This window comes from Giraffa tippelskirchi, chromosome 2 (assembly GCF_054371585.1).
Source record: "Giraffa tippelskirchi isolate mGirTip1 chromosome 2, T2T-mGirTip1v1.2.pri, whole genome shotgun sequence".
NCBI lineage: Eukaryota > Metazoa > Chordata > Mammalia > Artiodactyla > Giraffidae > Giraffa > Giraffa tippelskirchi.
The window spans coordinates 117,662,761-117,690,687 of NC_137276.1; the positions used below are offsets into that span (position 1 = coordinate 117,662,761).

The 27,927-nt window shown below is 42.0% G+C and overlaps 1 pseudogene; it reads left to right on the forward strand.

Annotated features, from left to right (window-relative positions):
* Nucleotides 1-1,457: 1,457 nt before the first annotated feature.
* LOC145539582 (protein TALPID3-like) overlaps nt 1,458-27,927 on the forward strand; it is a 50,609-nt pseudogene continuing 24,139 nt past the window's right edge.

Consider the following 27,927-nt stretch of genomic DNA (forward strand, 5'->3'; position numbering starts at 1 on the left):
GAGTCTCCAGGCTGTGGCTCCGTCAACTCGTTATCTAGGTATTGACCAGGGCTGCCATCGCCTGAAGACCTGATGTAAGCTATTGCTGGCAGGACACAGCTCCTCCCAGGCTGTTGCCCATAGGTCTCCATCTGCTTCTTGCCACACAGGGCAACTTACAACATGGCAGCTGGCTTCGTCAGAGCAAAGGGGGGTGAACAAGACAGAAATCAGTCTTTTTATTCTCACCTAGTCTTGGAAGTGACATCATGTCATTCTTGCCATGCTCTGCCCCTTAGAAATGTCCAGCTCTCATGCAAGGATAAGGAATCATACAGGAGTGTGAATGCAAGGAAGGAGGGCTCCTTGGGAGGCCATAGCAGAAGCTGCCTATGGCGCAGGGAGATACAGACCCTGCTGATGACAGCAGAAAAAGCAGACCAGGGGGAAACCATCCTAGCTTATCCTTTCTCTCACCTTCTGATTTTCTATGGGCCTACAACAGACAGGAGAGTCATGGAAATGCAGTTCTGAGTGCTACGTACAGCAGAGCAGGGCAAAGGCAGGAGTGGGTCTCAGAGCAGACTGGCTACTGGCTGGCATAGTATCCCTTCATATTTTCTGAAGTAACTGGACATATAGTTTGTCTTTTTTTTTTTTAATGTTTATGTATTTCTTTTTGGCTGCTCTGAGTCTTTGTTGCTGTGCATGGGCTTTCTCTAGTTGCAGTGAGCATCAGCTAGAGTCACTCTTCATTGTGAGGCCCAGGCTTCTCAGCGTGCAGGCTTCTCCTGCTGCGGGGCCCAGGCTTCTCAGCCTGCGGGCTTCTCCTGCTGCGGGGCCCAGGCTTCTCAGCCTGCGGGCTTCTCCTGCTGCGGGGCCCAGGCTTCTCAGCCTGCGGGCTTCTCCTGCTGCGGGGCCCAGGCTTCTCAGCCTGCGGGCTTCTCCTGCTGCGGGGCCCAGGCTTCTCAGCCTGCGGGCTTCTCCTGCTGCGGGGCCCAGGCTTCTCAGCCTGCGGGCTTCTCCTGCTGCGGGGCCCAGGCTTCTCAGCCTGCGGGCTTCTCCTGCTGCGGGGCCCAGGCTTCTCAGCCTGCGGGCTTCTCCTGCTGCGGGGCCCAGGCTTCTCAGCCTGCGGGCTTCTCCTGCTGCCGGGCCCAGGCTCTAGAGCGCAGCTCAGCAGTTCTGGCGCACAGGCTTAGTTGCCCTATGGCCTGTGGGATCGTCCTAGACCAGGGATCGAACCCATGTTCCCTGCACTGGCAGGCAGATTCTTAACCACTGAACCATCAGGGAAGTACCCAGTTCATCTTAAAGAGGACTATTTAATGACAAATGTGGCTCTTTCTGAAACCAAAGGGTATTGTTTTTCCTCTCTTGTAAGGTGGCCCTATGCTATATTACAACCTTTCTACTGATCAAAGATCCCCTGACACCCACACATGCATATACACACAACCTTCAATTTTTTTGTCCTCACAATGGATTATTCCTACCTGTTTGGGAGCAGGTAAGACAAACCAAGCACCTATACAGCTGTACCTCAGAGAGGACAACTTTAACTAAATACGATCCAGCTTTGACTCCCCAAACTGCATTAAATCATCAACACAAGTCTTAGGATATCTGATTGATACCTTTCACAGAAACAGGTAAATGGGTAAAGAAAATGTATTCTCAGTTGCTTCAGTCATGTCCAACTCTTTGCGAGACCCTATGGACTATAGCCTATCAGGTTCCTCTGTCCATGGGATTCTCCAGGCAAGAATACTGGAGTGGGTTGCCATGCCCTCCTCCAGGGGATCTTCCTGACTCAGGGATCAAACAAGCATCTCCTGTACTGGCATGGGAACTCTTTACCCACTGAACCATCTGGGAATCCCCAATATATGCATACACACACACACACACATAATGGAATACTGCTGCTACTGCTACTGCTAAGTCACGTCAGTCATGTCCGACTCTGTGCAACCCCGCAGATGACAGCCCACCAGGCTCCCCTGTCCTTGGGATTCTCCAGGCAAGAACACTGGACTGGGTTGCCATTTCCTTCTTCAATGCATGAAACTACCCAGCTATAAAAAAGAATGAATTTATGCCATTTGCAGCAACATGGATGTACTTGGGGGGCATTATGCTGAGTGAAATAAGTCAGACAGAGAAAGAAAAATACTGTGTGATATCAGTTCACATGTGGACTCTAAAAAATACAACAAACTAGTGACTATAACAAAAAAGGGAGCACTCACAGATATAGATGACGAACTAGTGGTTACCAGTGGGGAGAAGAAAGGAGAGAGAGAAAACACAGGGTAGGGGATTAAAACATGACAAATTATTAGTTATACAATAAGCTACAAAGATATGAGCTTCCCTTGTGGCTCAGTGGTAAAGAACCCACCTGCCAATGCAGGAGACACAGGTTTGATCCCTGGGTCAGGAAGATCCCTGGAGAAGAAAATGGCAACCTACTCCAGTGTTCTTACCTGGAAAATCCCACAGACTTACTGTCCATGGGGTCGCAAAGAGTCGGACATGACTTAGCCACTAAACAACAAAGTAACAAGGATACACTGTATAAAACAAAGAATAAAGTAATAACAACAAATGGAGTATTACCTTAAAAATTGTGAATCACCATATTGTACACCTGTAACTTATATAATATTATACATTAAGTATCAATTTCGTCTCTCAGTTGTGTCCATACATCAAGTATCAGTTCAGTCACTCAGTCTTGTCCGACTCTTTGCAACCCCATGGACTGCAGCATGCCAGAGTTCCCGGTGCTTCAGTAACTCCCAGAGCTTGCTCAAACTCATGTCCATCAAGTCAGTAATGCCATCCAACCATCTCATCCTCTGTCATCCCTTTCTCCTCCCACCTTCCATCTTTTCCAGCATCAGGGTCTTTTCCAATGAGTCAACTCTTCGCATCTTGTGGCCAAAGTGTTGGAGTTTCAGCTTCAGCATTCATATTCCAATGAATATTCAGGACTGATTTCCTTTAGGATGGACTGGTTGGATCTCCTTGCAGTCCAAGGGACTCTCAAGAGTCTTCTCCAACACCACACTTCAAAAGCATCAATTCTTCAGCGCTTAGCTTTCTTTATAGTCCAACTCTCACATCCATACATGACTACTGGAAAAACCATAGCCTTGACTAGACGGACCTTTATTGACAAAGTAATGTCTCTGCTTTTTAATATGCTGTCTAGGTTGGTCATAGCTTTTCTTCCAAGGAGCAATAGTCTTTTAATTTAATGGCTGCAGTGACCATCTGCAGTGATTTTGGAGCCCCCCAAAGTAAAGTCTCTGACTGTTTCCATTATTTCCCTATCTATTTGCCATGAAGTAATGGGACCAGATGCCATGATCTTAGTTTTCTGAGTGTTGAGTTTTAAGCCAACTTTTTCACTCTCCTCTTTCACTTTCATCAAGAGGCTCTTTAGTTCTTCTTCGCTTTCTGCCGTAAAGGTGGTGTCATCTGCATATCTGAGGTTATTTATATTTCTCCCAGCAATCTTGATTCCAGCTTGTACTTCATCCAGTCCAGCACTTTTCATGATGTATGCTGCATATAAGTTAAATAAGCAGGGTGCCAATATACAGCCTTGACATCCTCCTCTCCTAACTTGGAATCAGTCTGTTGTTCCATGTCCAATTCTAACTGTTGCTTTCTGACCTGCAGACAGATTTCTCAGGAGGCAGATAAGGAGGTCTGGTATTTCCATCTCTTTAAGAATTTTCCACAGTTTGTTGTGATCCACACAGAGGCTTTGGTGTAGTCAATAAAGCAGAAGTAGATGTTTTTCTGGAACTCTCTTGCTTTTTTGATGATCCAGTGGTTGTTGGCAATTTGAGCTCTGGTTCCTCTGCCTTTTCTAAATCCGGCTTTAACATCTGGAAGTTCATGGTTCACGCCTGGCTTGGAGAATTTTGAACATTACTTTGCTTGCTTGTGAGATGAGTGCAATTGTGCGGTAGTTTGTGTAGTCTCTGGCATTGCCTTTCTTTGGGACTGGAATGAAAACTGACATTTTCCAGTCCTGTGGTCACTGCTGAGTTTTCCAAATTTGCTGGTTTATTGAGTGCAACATTTTAACAGCATCATCTTTAAGGATTTGAAATAGCTCAAATGGAATTCTATCACCTCCACTAGCTTTATTCATAGTGATGCTTCCTACAGCCCACTTGATTTCACTTTCCAGGATGTCTGGCTCTAGGTAGGTGATCACACCATCGTGATTATCTGGGCTGTGAAGATCTTTCTGGTATAGTTCTTCTGTGTATTCTTGCCACCTCTTTTTAATATCTTCTGCCTCTGTTAGGTCCATACCATTTCTGTCCTTTATTGTGCCCATGTTTGCATGCAGTGTTCTCATGATATCTCTAATTTTCTTGAAGAGATCTCTAGTCTTTCCCATTCTATTGTTTTCCTCTATTTCACTGCAAAGAAGAGAAGCCAAAGGCAAAGTAAAAAAGGAAAGATATACATATTTGTATGCAGAGTTCGAAAGAATAGCAAGGGGAGATAAGAAAGCCTTCCTCAGTAATCAATGCAAAGAAATACCTCAAAATACTGTCAATTTTAAACATTTAAAAATACCGTCAATTTTAAATACCGTCAAATTTAAAAATACCTTACTGAGAAAGTGGGGAGTCTGTGAAGCCATTGTGACTTCTTTTGTCCAAAAACTTTAGCAGGATTTTTGCAATAAATCAATACTCTGATATTTACTTATTCCTCTTTTCTATAATATAAACATTGTTGTTTAGTCACTAAGTCATATCCAATTCTTTGTGACCCTATAGATAAAGCCCACCAGGCTCCTCTGTCCATGGGATTTCCCAAGCAAGAATACTGGAGTGGGTTGCCAATTCCTTCTCCAGGGGATCTTTTGATCCAGGGACTGAACCCATGTGTCCTGCTTGGCAGCCAGATTCTTTACCACTGAGCCACCTGGGAAGCATAATATAAACGGCAAATTCTTAATCTCTAGACTGCAACTATGAAAGTAATAGTAAGCAATGACCATCTGATGTTCTAAGGCACCTTTCAGCAGGTTGCATTTTCCAAAGGCAGCTGTAGCAACATCTTTCATTCCTCATGCTCTAGGCACTTGCCGTGTCCCTATTAAGCCATGTTCATGTCCACTCCCCTTGAACCTGGGCAAGTGTTTGTACTGCCTCAACCAATAGAATGTGGTGGAAGTGACACTATGTGACACCTAAGGCTAGATCATAAAAATGTGGCACATGTGCACCTTGTTCTTTCTTTATGCTCACTCTTGGAATCCAGCCACCATGTTGTAAGGAAGCCCAGACAGCTGCAGAGAGGCCCACAGGGAGGGGAACAGGGGCCTCTGATTCCAAACCCAAATTTTGCCTAGTCAACAGCCAAGACCAAGACCTAGAGCCAAAACCAACCAACAGCTACATGAGTGCCCCATCTTAAAATGTATTCTCCAGTCTCCCACTGAGCCTTTCTAGCTGACACCACTTGGAATGGAAACAAACTATCCACTCTGAGCCCTGTCCAAATTATAGGTTTGTGCGCAATATAAATGGTGTTGTTGCTGCTTAAGCCTCTAAGCTTTGAGGTGTCTTGTTACACAGCAATAGAAAACCTGAGCACAGCTTTTAGGGAATTCTCCCAAAGCTGAGATAGAGTCCATCAATTAGGAATGGGCTTGGCTAGAAGGATAGCACCCCTGACTTGACTGGCTTACACAGACAAGGATTGCTTTGCTCACATAGAGGGAAAACTGGAGATAGAGTGATGCTGGCATTGGTCTGGAGGATCAGCTCCATGAGAGCCATCGCCTCTGAAATTCTCCAGCCCTTTCCCTCATGCTTGTTGCCTCACTGTAGCTGGCCCTGGCTCCAGGTGCCATGTCCATGTACAAGGCAGGATGAAACAGAAGGGGAAGAGGCCATGTTAGCCCATTTGCTACTTTAACCTTCTCCTCGAGCTCTCTCTGCCTATGGATCTTTTTGTCCCCAATCTTGTTTGTTTATTTTTAAAACTTCTTATTGAAATGTAGCTGATTTACAATGTTGTATTTGTTTCAGGTGTATAGCAAAGTGATTCAGTTATACATAAACATATATTCTTTTTTATATTCTTTTCCCTTAGAGGTTATTACAAGATACCGTGTTTAGGTCCCTGTGCTATACAATAGGTCCTTGTTATTCTAGTTTATCGGAGAAGGCAATGGCACCCCACTCCAGTACTCTTGCCTGGAAAATCCCATGGACGGAGAAGCCTGGTAGGCTACAGTCCATGGGGTCGCTAAGAGTCGGACACGACTGAGCGACTTCACTTTCACTTTTCCCTTTCATGCACTGGAGAAGGAAATGGCAACCCACTCCAGTGTTCTTGCCTGGAGAATCCCAGGGACGGCGGAGCCTGGTGGGCTGCCGTCTATGGGGTTGCACAGAGTCGGACACGACTGAAGCGACTTAGCAGCAGCAGCAGCATTCTAGTTTATATACAGTAGTATGTATATATTAATCCTGAGCTCCTAATTTACCCATCTCTCCCCTTGATAACCATAGCTTGTTTTCTATGTCTGTAATAAATAAATAAATTCATAAATAAATTCTCATAAATAAATTCATTTATTTCATTTTGGTGAATCTCTAGCTAGAACAAGGCAGGAATAAGGAGCTTCTGCCTTTGCACCCTGTAGAGTGTTAGTGAAAGTGTTAGTCGCTCATTTGTGACAGACTCTTTGCAACCCCATGGACTGTAGCCCACCAGGCTCCTCTGTCCATGGGATTCTCCAGGCAACAATACTGGAGTGGGTTGTCATTTCCTTCTCCAGGAGATCTTCCCAACCCAGGGATTGAACCTGGATCTCTTGCATTACAGGCAGAGTCTTCACCGTCTGAGCCACCAGGGAAGCCCACTACAGAGAAGGTGACAAAGGAGAGGGAATTGGGTTAATCTCTGGCACATAAAACAAAGTGTTTGGCCCAGGACTTTGCAAGAGGTCCCAGCATGAGATCAGACCTCAAGTGAGCTGCAAGGAGGCTCCGAAAACAAAAGCCAAAATAAATGAGAAGCCAGACTGGTTTTACCACTCAAGGAAAAATACAATTTAGATTTGGTAGTTAAATATTTAATATTTTCAAAAACTGGTAAAACTCCATATCCATTTGAGCACTATGCATTTTCCTCCAATTCTTCAAATATATCTTTGCAGATCTTTCCCAAATATCCCTCTGCCGCCCAACCTCTCCCTGAATTCTAATTCCCTGTTTGTCAGAATCTCAAGGTGGCTGGCCTCCCAAACACTTCCAAACCAAAGCCTCTAACTGATATCAGTTCAGTTCAGTTCACTCATTCAGTCGTGTCTGACTCTTTGCGACCCCATGAACCCCAGCACACCAGGCCTCCTTGTCCATCACCAACTCCGTGAGTCCACCCAAACCCATGTCCATCGAGTTGATGATGCCATCCAGCCATCTCATCCTCTGTCGTCCCCTTCTCCTCTTGCCCGCAATCTTTCCCAGCATCAGGGACTTTTCCAATGTGTCAGCTCTTTGCATCAGGTGACCAAAGTATTGGAGTTTCAGCTTCAACATCAGTCCTTCCAATGAACACCTAGGACTGATCTCCTTTAGGATGGACTGGTTGGATCCCCTTGCAGTCCAAGGGACTCTCAAGAGTCTTCTCCAACACCACACTTCAAAAGCATCAATTCTTCGGTGCTCAGCTTTCTTTATAGTCCAACTCTCACATCCATACATGACTACTGGAAAAACCATAGCCTTGACTAGACAGACCTCTGTTGGCAAACTAATGTCTCTGCTTTTTAATATGCTGTCTAGTTTGGTCATAACTTTCCTTCCAAGGAGTAAGTGTCTTTTAATTTCATGGCTGCAGTCACCATCTGAAGTGATTTTGAAGCCTAAAAAAATAAAGTCTGTCACCGTTTTCACTGTTTCCCCATCTATTTGCCAGACGCCACGATCTTAGTTTTCTGAATGTTGAGCTTTAAGCCAACTTTTTCTCTCTCCTCTTTCACTTTCATCAAGAGGCTCTTTAGTTCTTCTTCGCTTTCTGCCATAAGGGTGGTGTCATCTGCATGTCTGAGGATATTGATATTTCACCCAGCAATCTTGACTCCAGCTTGAGCTTCATCCAGCCCAGCGTTTCTCATGGTGTATTCTGCATATAAGTTAAATAAGCAGGGTGACAATATACAGCCTTGACGGACTCCTTTTCCTATTTGGAACCAGTCTGTTGTTCCATGTCCAGTTCTAACTGTTGCTTCCTGACCTGCATACAGGTTTCTCAAGAGGCAGGTCAGGTGGTCTGGTATTCCCATCTCTTTCAGGATTTTCCACAGTTTATTGTGATCCACACAGTTAAAGACTTTGGCATAGTCAATAAAGCAGAAATAGATGTTTTTCTGGAACTCTCTTGCTTTTTTGATGATCGATCGGATGTTGGCAATTTGATCTGTGGTTCCTCTGCCTTTTCTGAAACCAGCTTGAACATCTGGAAGTGCATGGTTCACGTATTGCTGAAGCCTGGGAGAATTTGAAGCATTACTTTACTAGTGTGTGAGATGAGTGTAATTGTGCAGTAGTTTGAGCATTCTTTGGCATTGCCTTTCTTTGGGATTGGAACGAAAACTGACCTTTTCCAGTCCTGTGGCCACTGCTGAGTTTTCCATATTTTCTGGCATATTAAATGCAGCACTTTCACAGTGTCATCTTTCAGGATTTGAAATAGCTCAAATGGAATTCCATCACCTCTACTAGCTTTGTTCGTAGTGATGCTTCCTAAAGCCCACTTGATTTCACATTCCAGGATGTCTGGCTCTAGGTGAGTGATCACTCCATCGTGATTGTCTGGGTCATGAAGAACTTTTTTGTACAATTCTTCTGTGTGTTCCTGCCACCTCATCTTAATATCTTCTGCTTCTGTTAGGTCTCTACCATTTCTGTCCTTTATTGAGCCCATCTTGACATGAAATGTTCCTTTGGTATCTCTAATTTCCTTGAAAAGATCTCTAGTCTTTCCCATTCTATTGTTTTCCTCTATTTATTTGCATTGATTGCTGAGGAAGGCTTTCTTATCTCTCCTTGCTATTCTTTGGAACTCTGCATTCAAATGAGTATATCTTTCCTTTTCTCCTTTCCTTTTCGCATCCCATCTTTTCACAGCTATTTGTAAGGCCTCCTCAGACAGCCATTTTGCTTTTTTGCATTTCTTTTTCTTGGGGATGGTCTTGATCCTTGCCTCCTGTACAATGTCACAAAACTCTCCCCATAGTTCTTCCGGCACTCTATCAGGTCTAATCCCTTGTATCTATTTGTCACTTCCACTGTATAATCATAAGGGATTTGATTTAGGTCATACCTGAATGGTCTAGTGCTTTTCCCTACTTTCTTCAATTTAAGTCTGAATTTGGCAATAAGGAGTTCATGATCTGATCCACAGTCAGCTCCCAGTCTTGTTTTTGCTGACTGTATAGAGCTTCTCCATCTTTGACTGCAAAGAATATAATCAATCTGATTTCCGTGTTGACCATCTGGTGATGTCCATGTGTAGAGTCTTCTCTTGTGTTGTTGGAAGAGGGTGTTTGCCATGACCAGTGCGTTCTTTCGGCAAAACTCTATTAGCCTTTGCCCTGCTTCATTCTGTACTCCAAGGCCAAATTTGCCTGTTATTCCAGGTGTTTCTTGACTTCCTACTTTTGCATTCCAGTCCCCCATAATGAAAAGGACATCTTTTTGCGGGTATTAGTTCTAGAAGGTCTTGTAGGTCTTCATAGAACTGTTCAACTTCAGCTTCTTCGGCATTACTGGTCAGGGCATAGACTTGAATTACCGTGATATTGAATGGTTTGCCTTGGAAACGAACAGAGATCATTCTGTTGTTTTTGAGATTGCATCCAAGTACTGCATTTTGGACTCTGTTGTTGACCATGATGGCTACTCCATTTCTGCTAAGGGCTTCCTGCCCACAGTAGTAGATATAATGGTCATCTGAGTTAAATTCCCCCATTCCAGTCCATCTTAGTTCACTGATTCCTAGAATGTCGATGTTCACTCTTCTCGTCTCCTGTTTGACCACTTTCAATTTGCCCTGATTTGTGGACCTAATATTCCAGGTTCCTATGCAATATTTCTCTTTACAGCGTCGAATCTTGCTTCTATCACCAGTCCCCTTCATAACTGGGTGTTGTTTTTGCTTTGGCTCCATCCCTTCGTTCTTTCTGTAGTTATTTCTCCACTGATCTCCAGTAGCATGTTGGGCACCTACCGACCTGGGGAGTTCATCTTTCAGTGTCCTATCTTTTTGCCTTTTCATACTGTTCACGGGGTTCTTACGGCAAGAATACTGAAGTGGTTTGCCATGCCCTTCTCCAGTGGACCACATTCTGTCAGACCTCTCCACCATGACCTGTGTGTCTTGAGTGGCCCCACACAGCATGGCTTAGTTTCATTGACTTAGACAAGGCTGTGGTCCATGTGATCAGATTGGCTAGTTGTCCGTGACTGTAGTTTCAGCCTGTCTGCCCCCGATCCCCTCTCTCAGTGCCCACCGTCTCACCTGAGTTCCTCTTACCTTAGACACGGGTTCTCTCTTCACGGCTGCTCCAACAAAGCTCAGCCGCCACCCCTCACTCGCGGTAGCTCCTCTTGGCCACCGGCCCTGACCTCTGGCGCAAGGTAACTGATATCACCATCCGCTAAATCCCTCCTCATCTGTCTCCTCCATTAATGTGAAATTTTAGCCATCTTTAAGTCCCCTTATCCCCAGTTTCCCTTTTTTATAACTTTATGAGAGATCTCTGCTTCTCTGTCCTCTCTGCCACCAACTGAGCTTAGATTCTACTAATTTTATCTAAAACTAGTGCAATAAACCCCTTGGCTTTTTCACCCCCGCTCTCTTTCCTTCTTCTAATTTATCCTATACTCATTTGGGATATTAGGAATGACTTTTATATGCTTTGATATAGTTTTGTAATTTCCTAGGAAGATAATGTGGGCTGTATGAGTGGCTTCTCCAGCCATATCATCTGCCCTTTTGTAAATAAACACATCATTTACTCATCAAGAGGTTTCAAGCCAGGTATTAAGGGTGCAACAGTGGATTCAGCTTTCATATCACAAAAACATGGATGCAGAGAGACAGAGTAAATCTTACTACTGAAATACCTTCCCAGCTAAGGGCATAAGAAAGGGAATTCTATCCTAGCTAACCATACAGATTGCATGATCTTTCACATAAAAAAGGAATGCTTGAATTTTCTCTAAATTATCTTCTCTCATATTAGCGGGAGAGTCTTATTCAGACGTACATTTATGGCTGAAATAACCCTTATGTGTACTTCATTCTGGGAACCTGGTGAACCATTTTTACCCCCTCTTCCCTCCATTTTTTCAACTTGAAAGAATTGAAGAAATTTACTTGATATACAACTTTCTCAGGTTAAGTTTGAGTCCAGCTCGGCCTTGCCCCTTTTCTGCCCACAAATCTCCTACGGCACCTCCTTCTCCTGTCTCAACTTCTTATCTCCCCTCTATGACAGGCTAAGGTCTGCCCCTCCACACCCGCTCTCTCTCCACCCAGCTACCCTTGCACCTCCAAGACAGTGTGCCAGTGGTTTTCACAAACTGCTTCTTCCGTTTCAACCACATTCTTCCCTCTTAACAAAATCCAGTTCAAAAGACGTGTGAGGTCATGAAAGTGTTATTCATTTATTTAAATAATTTATACGGGAATAAACCACTTCTTTCTGAGTTTTATCGTCATGTCTTGTTTAAGTTTGACACTCAGTGAACATTTGCTGGAAAAAGTTAATTTAAGGTCCTTTATCTATCAGGTATTTCCCAAACAGGTTCTAATTTATAAGATGTTTACAGTGATTGGGCTTCCCCAGTGGCTCAGCAGTAAAGAATCTGCCCGCAATGCAGGAGACGTGGATTTGATCCCTGGGTCAGGAAGATCCCTTGGAAGGTACAACAACCCACTCCAGTATTCTTGCTTGGAAAATTCCATGGATAAAGGGGCCTGGCGGGCTACAGTCCATGGGGTCGCAAAGAGTCACACACGACTGAGCACATATGCATTTGCAGTGATTACCTGATTAATGAATTGTTCTCTGTAGTCAGTGATGCTGCTACTGCCACTTTGTACACAGGCATTTGTCCTGCATCACGATTCATGGTGCTTGCACTGACATAAACTGCTGACCCATCACACATGGGTCATTCATATCTATTTTTAAAGTGAAGTGTAATTGGCCTACAACACTGTTCATTCCAGGTGCAGAACAGAGTGATTTGATATTTCGGTGCCTTACAAGGGGATCACCACTCATTCATGTGCTGCACATTTCCCCACTACTACAAACATCTACATACTCATAGCTCCTCCTCTAGGACTTGGCCGAATACCACAACAGAAGTCAAGTTATGGGAACTTTGGAGGGAAGTTATTTACATATCCAGATGCCTCCTGCATGCAGGGCCTGTACATGGGGCTCCTCTGTGTTCCTTCCTTGGCCCTGACCTGCTCCATGACTGAAGCAGATTCACTAGTCAGTTCCTAAAGTGGATACAACCTCCAAATTAATTCAGCTTATTCTGCTCTGGTTTTCAACTAGGCACAGTGGAAGCTTAGGCTTATTTGTGGTTTGAGATATAGGAGATGCCAACCTTCATTCTCTGCAGCTCCTCTGCCTCGTATCAGCAACTCACAGAAGACTCCAGCTCCTCCCTGTTTTGAAGCATGACCTTCCATTTGAATATTTTTCAAAGTTCTTAAAGAATTCTCTACTTTTAAATTTGCTTGCAAATCCACGAGGTCTCCAGGCTCTATCCTATATGAGGTCTGTGTTTTTACACTGCATCCTCTTGAGATTTTTATACTGTCTTGGGTCCTCATAATTTACAAAAGTTTTCCAAGCCCGGAGGAGTTAACAAAAACATGTACACCCATGGTGGATTCATGTCAATGTATGGCAAAACAAATACAATATTGTAAAGTTAAAAAATAGAAAATAAACTAATTAAAAAAAAATATTGGAACACAAAGGCTGCCAGCTTACCATGTTAAAATTACTTTACATACAGCTAAATACAGAAGAACATCTCTTGCACTCTCTCTAAAAAGATGGCAATCATTCCTCCTCATAAGGATACAGAGCATATAAAACCAAAAGACAATACCAGGTAATGGAAGAAATCTTAGTCATCCTCTTTCTGCCTCTGTTTCTGTTTTGTAACTAGAGAATTCTAGTAGCCACTTCCCTGAAAGGCACTGCTAAAGATTACAAAGTTGATTTTACTTGTATCATTGACTCATTCCCACTTGATGTGTATTAAATATTATTGGTACGAATCAGTTACACGGCATGGTCTCTGCAATAATTCATGAACGTGTTTCTCATTATACTTTGTTTTGTTTTGTGTTTTTTTAAAAAACATTTGTTTCTTATAGTTCAGGCTAATATAATTACTATAACTCAGGTATTAAATGTCATAATGTCAGAACACTACCAGCAGAAAATTAAATAATGTTGAGATTTTCCAGACACAGATGTCTTTTATAATCAGGAAACATCTAAATGTTGTATGTTTGTATTTTATCCTTATGATGTTGATTTCATCTTATTCCTAATCCTATGTTCTATTTATTTGATACCTAAGGCTCTCCAGGGTTTTCCAGGTGGCTCGGTGGTAAAGAATCCCCCTGCTAATGCAGGAAATGCAGATTCTATACCTTGGTTGGGAAGATCCCCTGGAGAAGGAAATGACAACCCACTCCAGTACTCTTGTCTGAGAAATCCCATGAACAGAGGAGCCTGGCAGGCTACATTCCACGGGGTCACAAAAGAGTCGGATACAACTTAGTGACTAAACAACAACAAGTCTTTCCAGCACTTCCTTCTCATAACAGCAATGAGCTCAGCGTTGGCTGTATTAAATCCAAATACCCAGTGAGAACTCGGTCATAATTTGTTGAATGAAGAAAGGAGTGAATGAATCAAAACAAAAGCAACAACGTTAACACAAAAACAAACACTAGAGTCTGTGTGTAATTTTGGTCATACGAATTATAACATCAGGCCACAGGAGTCTTACTTTTTAAGTTCTATTTGATAATAATTCAAGGCAACCATGATCAGCTGCCAAAGCTCACACAGTCGACGTAGGAGTTGGGTCTGCTACGCAGAAGTGTTTCAAACTCAAAATCAGAAAGCATAAGCACTCTTAAAGTGAGAATGCTCCTTTGATGCTCTTTGCCTTTCCCAGTTGAAGAAACTAAGACCCTGAGCAATGATGTGATTTGTTCAGAAGCTCACAGTGGAGGCAAGGTCATGAAACCTAGGCTCTTGACTTCCCTGGCAGTCTTTAACCCATAAGCTTCTCTCCACCCCCAGCCCATCTGCTGACTCTGGGCATGGCATCTGTATTCGACCCAGCTTCTCAGAGCACATCAACTGTGAGCCAATTGGATATAAGTACAAAGAGAACAGAAAACACTCTTTTCCCAGGCAGCTGGAAAGTTTCACTTGGCATTTATTTTTAGCATCTTGTGTGTGCTGGGGAGCAACCATGGCAACAGAGGCACCTGGGAGGACCTGCAGGAGACGGTCACAGGGACAAGCAAAGAGCACCAGAGAGAGGCCGTTTATTGTCCTTGGGAAAGTGTGGGCAAGCCGGCCATGTCCCTGTCACCAGCAAGCCACCACCAGGAGAGAATAAACTCAGAAGCAGCAGGACTCGCCTTCACTTGGGCTGTCAGTGACTGATGAGATCATCTTTGTAAAACTGTCTTCCCCTCCCTTCCTTTCCTCCTCCCCCCGCAGCACCAATACAACGGGTAAATAAAGCCAAACAAGTCGTGTCTGACTTGGAGATCTGATCGTATGTCATGTTTTGTTAAGTCCAGCTCTTTGTGAAACTTCAACATGCATAGCCCTGGAGGGGACATGACTGTTAGGCTTCCACTGATGAATGGCTTCATCGCCTCAGCCAGGATGAGATCAAAAGCTCCCACCTTGCCCTGAAAGAGCAGGTGAAAGGGTGACCACACTCCCAGGGATGCACCAGCCCAGAGAAGCCAGAGTGGCTACCAGAGACCCCGTAGTACCTGGTGAAAACCTCTCTCATATTGACTTCACTCATGGCTCCTTTCCCATGCCAAACTCTTCCATTTACTCTTGGGGAAGGGATGGAGCCCATTCAGGAAACTTTCCAGTTCCTGAATTTCTCTGTCAGTTCTCCAACTCTGGGGGACCCAGTGAGTGATTTATGCTAGGTCACGGTGTGTGTGCTCAGGGTGTTTGTAAATTTAGGCTTTCCCACCTTCTCATGTCAGGCCCACCACCATGCCCTTCCTCCCCCAACTTTTGGTGAAAATGTGACTCTCTCCCTTATGCTTGTTGGAGTAAAACCTACACTGAGTGAGTCCAGTGTACACCTTTGATGAGAAGTCTGGTCCAAAGACATGAGACATTTTTCAGCTCAGTCTTGGTCATTTACTATTTCTCTGCCTATGTGCTTTCTTCCCCCTTTTTCTTTCTTTCTTTTTTTAATTGAAATATAGTTGATTTACAATGTGCTAATCTCTGCTGTACCAGCAAAGTAACTCAGATATATATATATATATATGTGTGTATATATATATATATTTTTTCAAATATTCTTTTCTGTTACAGTTTATCCCAGATTGGATATAGTTCCCTGTGCTATACAGTAGGACCTTGTTTATCCATTCTAAATGTAGTAGTTTGCATCTACTAACCTCAAACTCCCACTCCATTCCTCTCCCTCCCCCCGCCTCGGCAATCACAAGTCTGTTCTTAATTCTGTGAGTCTGTTTCTGTTTTGTAGATAGGCTCATTTGTGCCATATTTTAGATTCCACATTTTAGTGACATCATCTGATATTTGTCTTTCTCTTTCTGACTTGCTTCATTCAGGATGATACTTTCTATTTGCACCCTTGGTGCTGCAAATGGCGTTATTTCATTCTTTCTATGGCTGAGTAGTATTCCATTATATATGTATGCCGCATTTTATTTATGCATTCATCTATCAATGGACACTTAGGTTGTTTTCAAGTCTTGGCTGTTGTCAGTAGTGCTTCTATGGACATAGGAGTGCTCGTATCTTTTTGAGTTATAGTTTTGTCCAGGCTCATGCCCAAGAGTGAGACTGTTTGATTACAACCCAGGCAAAAATTGGGCAGAAGACTCAATAGACGTTTCTCCAAAGAAGACATACAGATAGCCAGTGGACATGTGAAAAGATGCTCAACATCACTAATTATTGGAGAAATGCAAATCAAACTACAATGAGGTACCACTTCATGCCAGTCAGAATTTCATGATGACTTTAGAAAAGGCTTGAATGTTTCAAAATAAAATTGGTTTCTTTCCAAAGAATATATACAGATGAGATGTACTGCATTAAACTTGTGTCTGAACATTATCTTGAAACATGATAGTGACTGATACAATGTTTTTCATGAGAATAGCTTCCATAATTTTAGGCACATTTCAGTAAAATACCAAGTTTCACAGTAATATCACTGCTCTGGGTTAAGCTCATACACAGTCCTCTCATTCTCTCATATTCAACATTGAGGACAGTGTTGCTCACAAGGAGGTATTCATAAATAATAAATAGAGCAGGAAAAGAAATCCATCATTGTGGTCACGTGACTGGAAAGACCTCTATTGATCTTCACTTCCCCACAAAACCACATAAATATGTAATGGTGGTATTGAGCCAACTCCCTCCAAGGAAATGAACTGTGACATTACTCAAGAGATATGCATGTTACTATGGAACAAAATCCTAAAGATAAAATAAGGAGACAGTCTCTTATTTGACCCCAAACTGAGGAAGATTGGAGGAAGCCACTCAGTTTATTTCTACTTTCTGTTCCTAACAAATTCTATGAAGCATGATAGATTCCCAGAATTGGAAAACATCCAAAAAGGCATATTCATTGTTGATGGCTTTTTTTTCCCCCATAAACTTCCAACCACAATGTATCATACCAGGATGAGTCAATCTCCAATTTTAACTTCCTAGGCAACTGTGTACTTACTAGAGGCCAAGCCCAGATCCAGGGTAAAGGATGGTCCTAGAAGAAGACACTTAGTGCAAAGAAGCTGCTGTGAGCTCAGGAACAGGAGCCCACCTCTGTGGACATTCATCCCCCAGAGTTGTCAGTGTTTTAAAGTACAGTCTTCCCTCAGTATCCGAGAGGGAGTGGTTCTAAGACCCACACCCCACCTCTTGTCTTGGGAACACCAAAATCAGAGGATACTCAAGTCTCTACATAAATGGCATAGTGTTTGCATATAATCCATGCACATCCTCCCATATACTTTAAATCATCTCTAGATTACTTATAATACCTAATGCAAAGTAAATGCTTCGTAAATAGTTGCCAGTGCCTGGCAAATTCAAGTTTTGCTTTTCAGAGCTTCCTGGTTTTTTTTCCCCAACATTCTCCATCCATGGTTGGTTGAATTTATGGATGCAGAATCCCTGGATAGGGAAAATCAACCATATTATCATTCACAGTGGTCACTTTCCAGGCGCAAATAAGGGCTAGCAGCAAAATATAAGCATTCAGAAAGGTTTTATATCAAAACTTCCCAGATGGTCCAGTGGCTAACACTTCGAGCTCCCAATGCAGGGGGTCTAGGTTTGATCCCTGATCAGGGATCTAGATTCTACACACCGCAACTAAAGATCCCAAGTGCTGCAACTAAGCCCCAGCGCAGTCAAAATAAACAATTTTTTTTTTAAAAGAAAGATTTTATAATTGTATGAATTATGCAAGGTCTGATTTTAAGCGAGCAGCCTATTGTCAATTTAGAATATTTGCAGTATGTGTATTAGAAAGGAAAGCTGTGGATGAAAAATCGATTCCCCTGCACACTGGAGATAGGGAAATGGCCATCGTGTAATCTTTCCGTGAATGTAACGAGATGGCATTTCAAGTTGTGCTGCTCTCTTTGCCAAAAGCAAAAACTTCCTTTTCAACTGATATTTTCCCAAAATAGATGATAGAAAACTTTGAATTCTCCAGAAAGTAATTGTGGAGATAATTTTTAAAACTGTTTAAATATCTTCTGATCAATTCCAAGTAAACAAATAGGATGTGGCAATTTTGACACAGCCATGTGCCATGCAAGGCATACTTAACATCTTGAGGCCATATAGTTCAGACAAAACCTGGATCACTAAATTTTAGAAATGGAGGAAAATACTTAAAAAAACAAAACTGCAATACAAATTGAGAGGGTAAATACACCCCTCAGTAAGGTATAGGCACTACACATCTCATTCCTGAATGTCCTCCAAGAATAGAAAATATGATTGCTCCAATAAAAGATTGTGCTGGAGAACAAATAAGCAGAAATAAATAGCATATTTCTAAAGCCCACATTCCATTAGCACTTCTGCTAAACCAGAAGGCTATCCACTTGCTCATGCTATCTCACTCTCTGCCTTAGAGAGAGAAACCAATGGGTGCAATTTCTCCCTTGAAATATACCACAGTTTATATCTTCTTTGCATGGACTTATAAAAAGAGAAAGAGACACATATATTTTCTCATAATTGTAGGCAACTTGACACAGTTGAAAATGCATGAGAACTGCACTCAGTAAACTTGGAGTCAAGGCTAAATAAGAAACTTGATCTCTCTGAGACTTGGTATCCACCTAGAGACTAATAATCCCTATACAATGGAAATGTCTTGAGGATTAAATGTTCCAAGGCCTGGGAAAATAATATGCAAATATTGCTCTAAAAAGGACTATGGAAAATCATCTTAGCCACCATTCCAGCTCTCAGCAGAATCACATTGCAGTTTTCATGGACTGAGTTAACCAAGTTCAGAAAAGGAGTTGCAATAGAAAGTTTTTGGTAATATTCCAAATATTTGCTATTCAAACCCTTCACATCATAACTTGTCTCTATTTTTCCTTCTCATCTAAAGACAGGAATGTTACCATGTAATTTATGGCCTCTATTTTCATGAAGCTTGTAGAGTCACTCCTTAACCATTTTAGAGACAGAATGTTGTCAAAACTCCATTTCTAAAATCATGCCTGTAGGTACGTGTCAGGCCCCCTCCAATTTCTCTAGCTCCTTTTCTCCTGGTCCTAGGATTCCATGAGTGGGAATTCAGTTCTTGTCCAGCTGTAGCATTTCTTGTTTCCCACTTGTGATCCTCTCAGCCTTCTTACACTACTGACAGAGTGTCAGCTCCTTATCTATTTTAACCGCTTCATATTTTCCTGCCGTTAACGCATGTATGTATTTTCCTCTGTCCTTGTACTTTTCTCAGTTCATGTTGCAAATTTGCCAAGCACACATTGAGTCCCTATATTCCAAGGCCTCTGTCCATCTGTCTCAGTGTTAACTAGAAAATGGATGAAAGGTGGTCTCATCCAGTATTCAGGGGTTATACAGTACTGAGTCTAGAACCAACAGCCTGGGACACAGTTGTTATGCAATTTTCAGTTAACATTGTCATCTTGAAAAAATCACTTTTGTATATGAATTTCTCATCATGTGTAGGGTCACATAATAGCCATGTAACTTAGCTCATGTAGTTCTACTGTTTAGTATAGCACATTCAGTTCAGTTCAGTCGCTCAGTCGTGTCCGACTCTTTGCGACCCCATGAATTGCAGCACGCCAGGCCTCTCTGTCCATCACCAACTCCCGGAGTCTACCCAAACCCATGTTCATCGAGTCGGTGATGCCATCCAACCATCTCATCCTCTGTCGTCCCCTTCTCCTTCCACCCCCAATCCTACCCAGCATTAGGGTCTTTTCCAATGAGTCAACCCGTCGCATGAGGTGGCCAAAGTATTGGAGTTTCAGCTTCAACATCAGTCCTTCCAATGAACACCCAGGATTGATCTCTTTTAGGATGGATTGATTGGATCTCCTTGCAGTCCAAGAGACTCTCAAGAGTCTTCTCCAACACCACAGTTCAAAAGCATCAATTCTGCGGCGCCCAGCTTTCTTCACCGTCCAACTCTCACATCCATACGTGACCACTGGAAAAACCATAGCCTTGACTAGACGGACTTTTGTTGGCAAAGTAATGTCTCTGCTTTTAAATATGCTATCTAGGTTGGTCATAACCTTCCTTCCAAGGAGTAAGCGTCTTTTAATTTCATGGCTGCAGTCACCATCAGCAGTGATTCTGGAGCCCAAAAAAAATAAAGTCTGACACTGTTTCCACTGTTTCCCCATCTATTTCCCATGAAGTGATGGGACCAGATGCCATGATCTTAGTTTTCTGAACGTTGAGCTTTAAGCCAACTTTTTCACTCTCCTCCTTCACCTTCATCAAGAGGCTCTTTAGTTCTTCTTCACTTTCTGCCATAAGGGTGGTGTCATCCGCATATCTGAGGTGATTGATATTTCTCCCAGCAATCTTGATTCCAGCTTGTGTTTCTTCCAGCCCAGCGTTTCTCATGATGTACTCTGCATATAAGTTAAATAAGCAGGGTGACAATATACAGCCTTGACGGACTCCTTTTCCTATTGGGAACCAGTCTGTTGTTCCATGTCCAGTTCTAACTGTTGCTTCCTGACCTGCATACAGGTTTCTCAAGAGACAGGTCAGATGGTCTGGTATTCCCATCTCTTTCAGAATTTTCCACAGTTTATTGTGATCCACACAGTCAAAGGCTTTGGCATAGTCAATAAAGCAGAAATAGATGTTTTTCTGGAACTCTCTTGCTTTTTCGATGATCCAGCAGATATTGGCAATTTGATCTCTGGTTCCTCTGCCTTTTCTAAAACCAGCTTGAACATCTGGAAGTTCACCGTTCACGTATTGCTGAAGCCTAGCTTGGAGAATTTTGAGCATTACTTTACTAGCATGTGAGATGAGTGCAATTGTGCGGTAGTTTGAGCATTCTTTGGCATTGCCTTTCTTTGGGATTGGAACGAAAACTGACCTTTTCCAGTCCTGTGGCCACTGCTGAGTTTTCCAAATTTGCTGGCATATCGAGTGCAGCACTTTCACAGCATCACCTTTGAGGATTTGAAATAGCTCAACTGGAATTCCATCACCTCCACTAGCTTTGTTCGTAGTGATGCTTTCCAAGGCCCACTTGACTTCACATTCCAGGATGTCTGGCTCTAGGTGAGTGATCACGCCATCGTGATTATCTGGGTCGTAAATAGTTCAGAATAAAAGTCTGTGTTTAAAATAAAATACCTGTGGTTTTCCCTGGTTCTCTCTCTGGCTGATTATTGTAAGAGAAAAGGATTTGATTAGCCTGACCAAGTTCGTGCTTCAGAAAACTGTGTTCGGTGGTTAACCAGGACTTTTGTCTTCTTTAAGGCAATTTCAAAGGGAGTTTTTCTGGGATGTAAGTCAAATAGTTAATACATACTGAGTAGAACTCCAGGAGATAGTGAAGGACAGGGAAGCATGGCATGCAGCAGTTCATGGGGTCTCAAAGTGTCGGACATGACTTAGTGACTGAACAGCAACAATTAAGTAGAATAGATTCAATATTGACTTTTTAAAAAGTTAGAGTAGAGTTGTTTTGCAATATTGCATTAGTTTCAGGTATACAACAAAGTGATTCAGATATAAAATATATGTGTATATATTATATATATACACATATATATTTCCAGATTATTTTCTCTTGTAAGTTATTACAAAATACTGAGTATAGTTCCCTGTGCTATATAGTATGTCCTTGTTAGTTATCTATTTTTTAATAAAGTAATGTGTTTATGTTAATGTCAAACTCCTAATTGATCCCTCCCTTACTCTTTTGCTTTGAGTTGACCCTTTGCTCACTTTCAAAGAGAAAGGAGAGTGACTTACTTAGGCACAAAGAGACATCTCCCCATAACTGAATTGAGCAATAGACAGATAACTATAGCCTATCTCATCATCCCCTTATGATAAGAGCAGGGGAAATGTATCCTTTCTCCATTTTGTCTCCAACCTCTAACCACTACAACCTTGTTAACAAATGAAATAAACTTTGATTTATTAATTCAGTGAAAACCACATGCTTTGAATGAAAAGAAGAAAAATGGCTTCACTTAACACAGGGGAGAGGTTTCAGATCAGCTGCTGGCTCAGTGAGTCAGCTTTCCTCTGTGGTAACTGATGATTTTTACAGGCTTCCCCATCAACTTGACAATAATTGCAGAGGTAACAGTCCAGCTTATTTGGGGGAGAACTACTAAGTGACATGAGATTTCCCACTCAGGTCTAAGCTTTTGACGTTACACTTTGAAACACAGAGGAAGAATCTAAATCTCCGCACTGAAGTTTACAGCCATCATCCAAGCTAGACCCAGAAAGAACTGAGACTTGGCAAAGAAGGCATACAAAAGCCTTGTTCACCAAATTTTGGCGAATCTTTTACCCCATCCATTTCTTCTCCCCTCTGAAAAGCTGCTTACAATCCACACTTAAAATCTTCTACATATCTAGAGAGGTACTTTTCCCCATTATTTCCATTTATTTCCTCTATGATGATTGACTCTTTTTCAAAATGAACACAAAAATTATGTTTTCCCTCCGCATTTAAGATTCATTCTAAATACCAGAGCCTTTAGACCAGAGATTCTTACTGAAATACCAGACTTTATTTTTAATACAATGTATTGCATGTATAAAGCAACTCAGTAAAGAAGCAATGTCTATAAAATAATCTCTTGCTGTGTCACTCATAGGTTCAGTGATTTAAATAATATTCAGGAGGCTGAAAGGTAACATTCTCTTTTGTGAGCAAATAAACTAAGAATTGAAAACTAAAGTCACTTGTCTTAAATCAACCCATTCAATAACTAGTGAACATTTAAAATGAACAAAGGAATATGAGAGTTACAAAGAAACTGTCTGATACAGTTTCTAACCCCCACAATTTGTATTTCTGTCAAAAACAGCAAAGCTAACATGCATGAATAACATGGAAAAAGAAGCAAAGGATCCAATCCTATGGCAGAGAATGAAAGTGAGGTTAGATACCACATGTGGAAGAGGGATGGGGAGATTTAAATGAGCTCTGTGATTCTGTAATTCCATTAGAGGATTTAGAGGATTCAGTCACAATGGGTCAAATCCTATGGGTAGAACTTGAGACAAAGTTCAAGATCTAATGCCTAAGGACATCCCTGGTGGTCCACTGCTTAAGAATCCACCTTCCAATGCACAGGATGTGAGTTCGACCCCTGGTCTGGGAACTAAGATCCCACCTGCCACAGGGCAACTAAGCTTGTGCAGCACAACTAGAGAGCCCTAGAGCCCACGAAAGTGTTCATCGCTCTGCTGTGTCCGACTCTTTGTGACCCCAAGGAGGATTCCTCTATCTGTAGAATTCTCTGGGCAAGAATACTGGAGTGGATTGCAATTCCTTTCTCCAGGGGATCTTTCTGTCCCAGGGATGGAACCCAGGTCTCCTGCAGGCAGATTCTTTACTGTCTGAGCCACCAGGGAAGCCCTGCTCTGCAACCAAAGAAGTCATCATGCAACAACTAGAGAAAGCCCACTCACTGCAGCGAAGACCCAGAGCAGCCAAAAAATAAAAAGAAAAAATAAAACATACATTTATTTTATATATATTTTATATTTTATATATATATATATGTAAAGGATTTAATGCCTGTCTGTCCATTCCTATACACTATCAGAAACCCTGATTCTATGTAGTCAAGTTCATACTTAGTACTTGGACTTCAGGAAGGGAGTTATGGGAATCACAACTTCATGTGTCCAGGGAAGCTGGGCATGTGGCCTAGAGCCCAAGCCTGTCTGAAGGACATGGTGTCTTCCTTCCTTCTGCTGGTGGAGGCTAAGTTGCCTAATGCCACCAGAACTCTTCATTTTTAAAATCAGCTGTAAGTGCAGACTTAGATGTGAAACCTTATCATTTAAAGTTTTAACTGCCATTTTGTGGCTTTGAGACCTCTGCTTTGGGTAGTTCCAGCATTTTTTGGTGACATATGTTAGACTGAGCTCTCAGATGGTGAACGTAGGTGGTTTAGTAACCAGTAATGTCTCAGACTGGAAGCCATTATCCCCTGGACCATTACATTGATATCAGCTCATTAATAATGGATTGTAAAGGGATTGTCTACCTGATTTGACTCTACTTCTCAAATATCCTAAGAGGTTTCTGTAGTGCCACTACAATTGAGTTGAAGAATATTTTAAATAACCAAACTGCTGCTTGGCCAATAGCTATTATTCATTATAATAGACAGAACCACCTAATGTATGAATGACCTCAAGTCAGAGACATTTACCTTCCTAAACTCAGGCACAAGCGATGTCACATTACATTAATAATAACAGAAGAGTGGATTACCCCTGCCCTCTCCCACTGTAGCGTAAGATACTCAAGGGAGAAACCTGAGCTTTGAAACAGTCTATGTAGAAGCTATTTGCAGAGCAGGAATAGAGACACAGACACAGCGAATGGGCGTGTGGACACAGGGGAGGAAGGGAAGGGGAGCGAATTGAGCGAAGCATTGACATACATACACTCCGTGTGTAAACTAGCTAGTGGGAGCCTAGCTATCTATTTAGGTAGCATGTGGTATGCACGGAGAGCTCAGCTCAGTGCTCTGTGATGACCTAGAGGGGTGGGACGGGGGGCAAGGTGGGAGGGAGGCTCAAGAGGGAGGGGATGTATGTACATGTATAGCTGAGTCACCTTGTTGTACAGCAGAAACTAACACAACATCGCAAAGCAATTATATTCCAATAAAGAAAAAAGGAACTTAACATGCCACTTGAAAAATGGTTATCATAGGGCTGCAATCAATCGTGTTGGATATTGCAGCCCAATGATATTATATATATATAATATTATATATATATCATTTTATATATATATATATATATATATATATATAAAATGAATGCGTGTGTCCTCAGTCATGTCTGACTCTTTTGCATCCCCATGGACTGTATAGCCCACCTGGCTCCTCTGTCCATGGAATTTTTCCAGGCAAAAATACTGGAGTGGGTTGCCATTTCCTTCTCCAGGGTGTCTTTCTGACCCAGGGATCCAACCAGAGTCTCTTTTGCATCTCCTGCATTGACAGACAGATTCTTTACCACTAGCACCACCTGGGAAGCCCTTGTAAAGCATGCTGCTGCTGCTAAGTCACTTCAGTCGTGTCCGACTCTGTGCGACCCCATAGACGGCAGCCCACCAGGCTCCGCCATCCCTGGGATTCTCCAGGCAAGAATACTGGAGTGGGTTGCCATTGCCTTCTCCAGTGCATGAAAGGGAAAAGTGAAAGTGAAGTCGCTCAGTCATGTCCTACTCTTAGCGACCCCATGGACTACAGCCTACCAGGCTCCTCCGTTCATGGGATTTTCCAGGCAAGAGTACTGGAGTGGGGTGCCATTGCCTTCTCCATAATCCTTTATATTTCTGCGTGCCTTTGTACTAATGCTTGGGAAGATAATCAAGGACCTCTATCAGCGGTGCCATGCTATTTGTCCAGCATACGAGGGGAAGCTTCCCAACGCACCAAACAGAAAGCACATCTGACATGAGGCTGGTGGATACAGAGCAGGTTTATCAGATACCTGTTAAAGGCATGTTCTGAACGGCAGCCTAGGAATTAGCTCTGCTGCTGTTTAGTCTCCTTCAGATCCAGAAGTTGGCCACCCAACGGCTAATTGAAAATTCATAGAGTATATGATTTATGTTAGGGGAAGGGAGACTGGGGGAAAGGGCCAATAAAGAAGAGAATAATTGAACCCAAGTGCAGCAAGATTGGGGTAAATGTCAATTATCTCATTTTGTCCCTTTCTTCTGGAAGGGCCTATTACTACCATGTAATTTATGGGCCTGGAGAGAGCCATAAAACTGTGGAGAAGAGGAAACAGAAGAATCCAGGCTATTAAAGCAATGCGAGGTAGAGCTTGTAGATTCTTATCCTTTATTTTTGAAAGAGCTCACTGAAACCTAAATACAGGGTAGAAAAAAAAAAAGATGATTAGTTTTAAAGACTGCTCTGTCTTCTTCACATGAATTTTTACTTATAAAGAAAACACAACTCCATCATTAAAGTCTTCTTTTTTCTTTACTGGATTTTATATTCAGTTGTTTTCATATCTTTGACAGTAGGATTACAAGAGTCTAACATATATTTTTGTTGATAGTGAGGCCCAGAAAAAGGATATTAGTTTCACAGACCTGGAAAAAATAAGCAAAAGATGAAATCTGTGTTAATTTTTCCCTTATCCAAGCTATAGCATTAGGAAAAGTCTTTTGCAAACACATACCCCGACTTTCCAAGCCATCTCCCCATGAAGCATATGTGGGTAGGAGGGAAGGCAGGCGTGTATCTTTAGCTGCATCCACAGTACATGAAGCCAGGGAACAAACACCAAATTGTGTCCAAGACAGAATGTCGACAGTCAGTGCTAGAGGAGCACCCAAAATGAGGAACAAACAAGCAAGGGTGTGTGCTGGTTTGGAAAAACTAGAGCACAGGGTCAAAGGGTTGGAGATAAACCCAGAATGGAGACAGACTTGTGCATTAGGCAAGTGAGAACGGAGGGGCCATTGTGTAATGCTTGAGACCACTGATCAGTCCCCTGGCAGCCAATCATCCATAGAAAGGAAACAGGATGGAAGCCCTCTGCTTGGAAGGCTCTCATCTTCTACGAGGGCTGTAGTGTGACTCTCATAAGGAAAGGCCTGCTCTGAATACATTCCCTCTGCGAGGGCTTTTCTCATTAGCTCTCTTCCATCTTGTCTGAATATTCCTTCTTTGTCTCCTCAGCATCAATATATCTAGTACATATCCCCCACATTTTTGCTCAATGTTTATCTGAGCAAGTATGAGTTAACTATTGAACATAGATATTCTTAGAAATACTGTAGCTTTTTCCATATTGTCTTATCTTTATCCAAAGATAAGCATTTGTAAAAACTATTTTTCTAAATAAAAACATAGTAAAATTCAAAAGTAAATAAGTACATTGTATTTCTCACTTCTAGAATATATTTAGTTTCATTCTATTAGTTTTATTTCCTTCATGTATTATTATGTTTCCAAGTAGCAGACTGTCTCATGTAAGCTAGATACTAAATTACTTGTCTTTTTCCTTGCACAATTAGAGGAATATTTGTCCTGGTTTAGTCTGTAGACTTGCTATATGGGTCTATATAAATACATATAGTGACTTTTCTAAAAGTTATGAAAGTGTGGCTGGTCCTTAAGAAAGATTCAGAGTAGCATAAAGTTACCTTTTAAATAAGCAAATATATACTTATCTTCTAGATTATAAACCCCCTCAGAACAATTAAAGAAACATTTTATGCATTTTTTATGGCCAGAATCAATTATAATAAGATTCTAATTACAAAAATAAATTATGTAATAAATTAATGCATATTTATGGTGGTTCAGATGGTAAAGAATCTGCCTGCAATGTAAGAGACTCAGGTTCCATCCCTGGATTGGAAAGATCCCCTGGCAAAGGGAATGGCTACCCACTCCAGTATTCTTGCCTGGAGAATCCCCATGGACAGAGGAGTCTAGTGGGCTGCAGTCCATGGAATCACAAAGAGTCGGACACAACTGAGCAACTAACACTTTCACTCTTTCATTGATGAATGCATTAAATATGAGACCTTGTTCCTGCACGTGTGTGTGTGTGTATGTGTGCATGTGAATACATCTCCACATTTTGGCCTCCTTTTCTGAATTCCTTACACTCCAGACAAGTAGGATTACTCATTGTCACCTATATACTCCTATACTTTCACTGCTTTATTTATTTATTTGTTCATTTAGTATTTCTTTATTCAATCAGTTGTTGGGTCAGTAAAATATTTATATTTTCAAAGTGGTGGAAGAAAATAGCCAGTGAAAATTCTTTTAAAATTAAGCTAATAACATAATTTGAGATAAACAAAA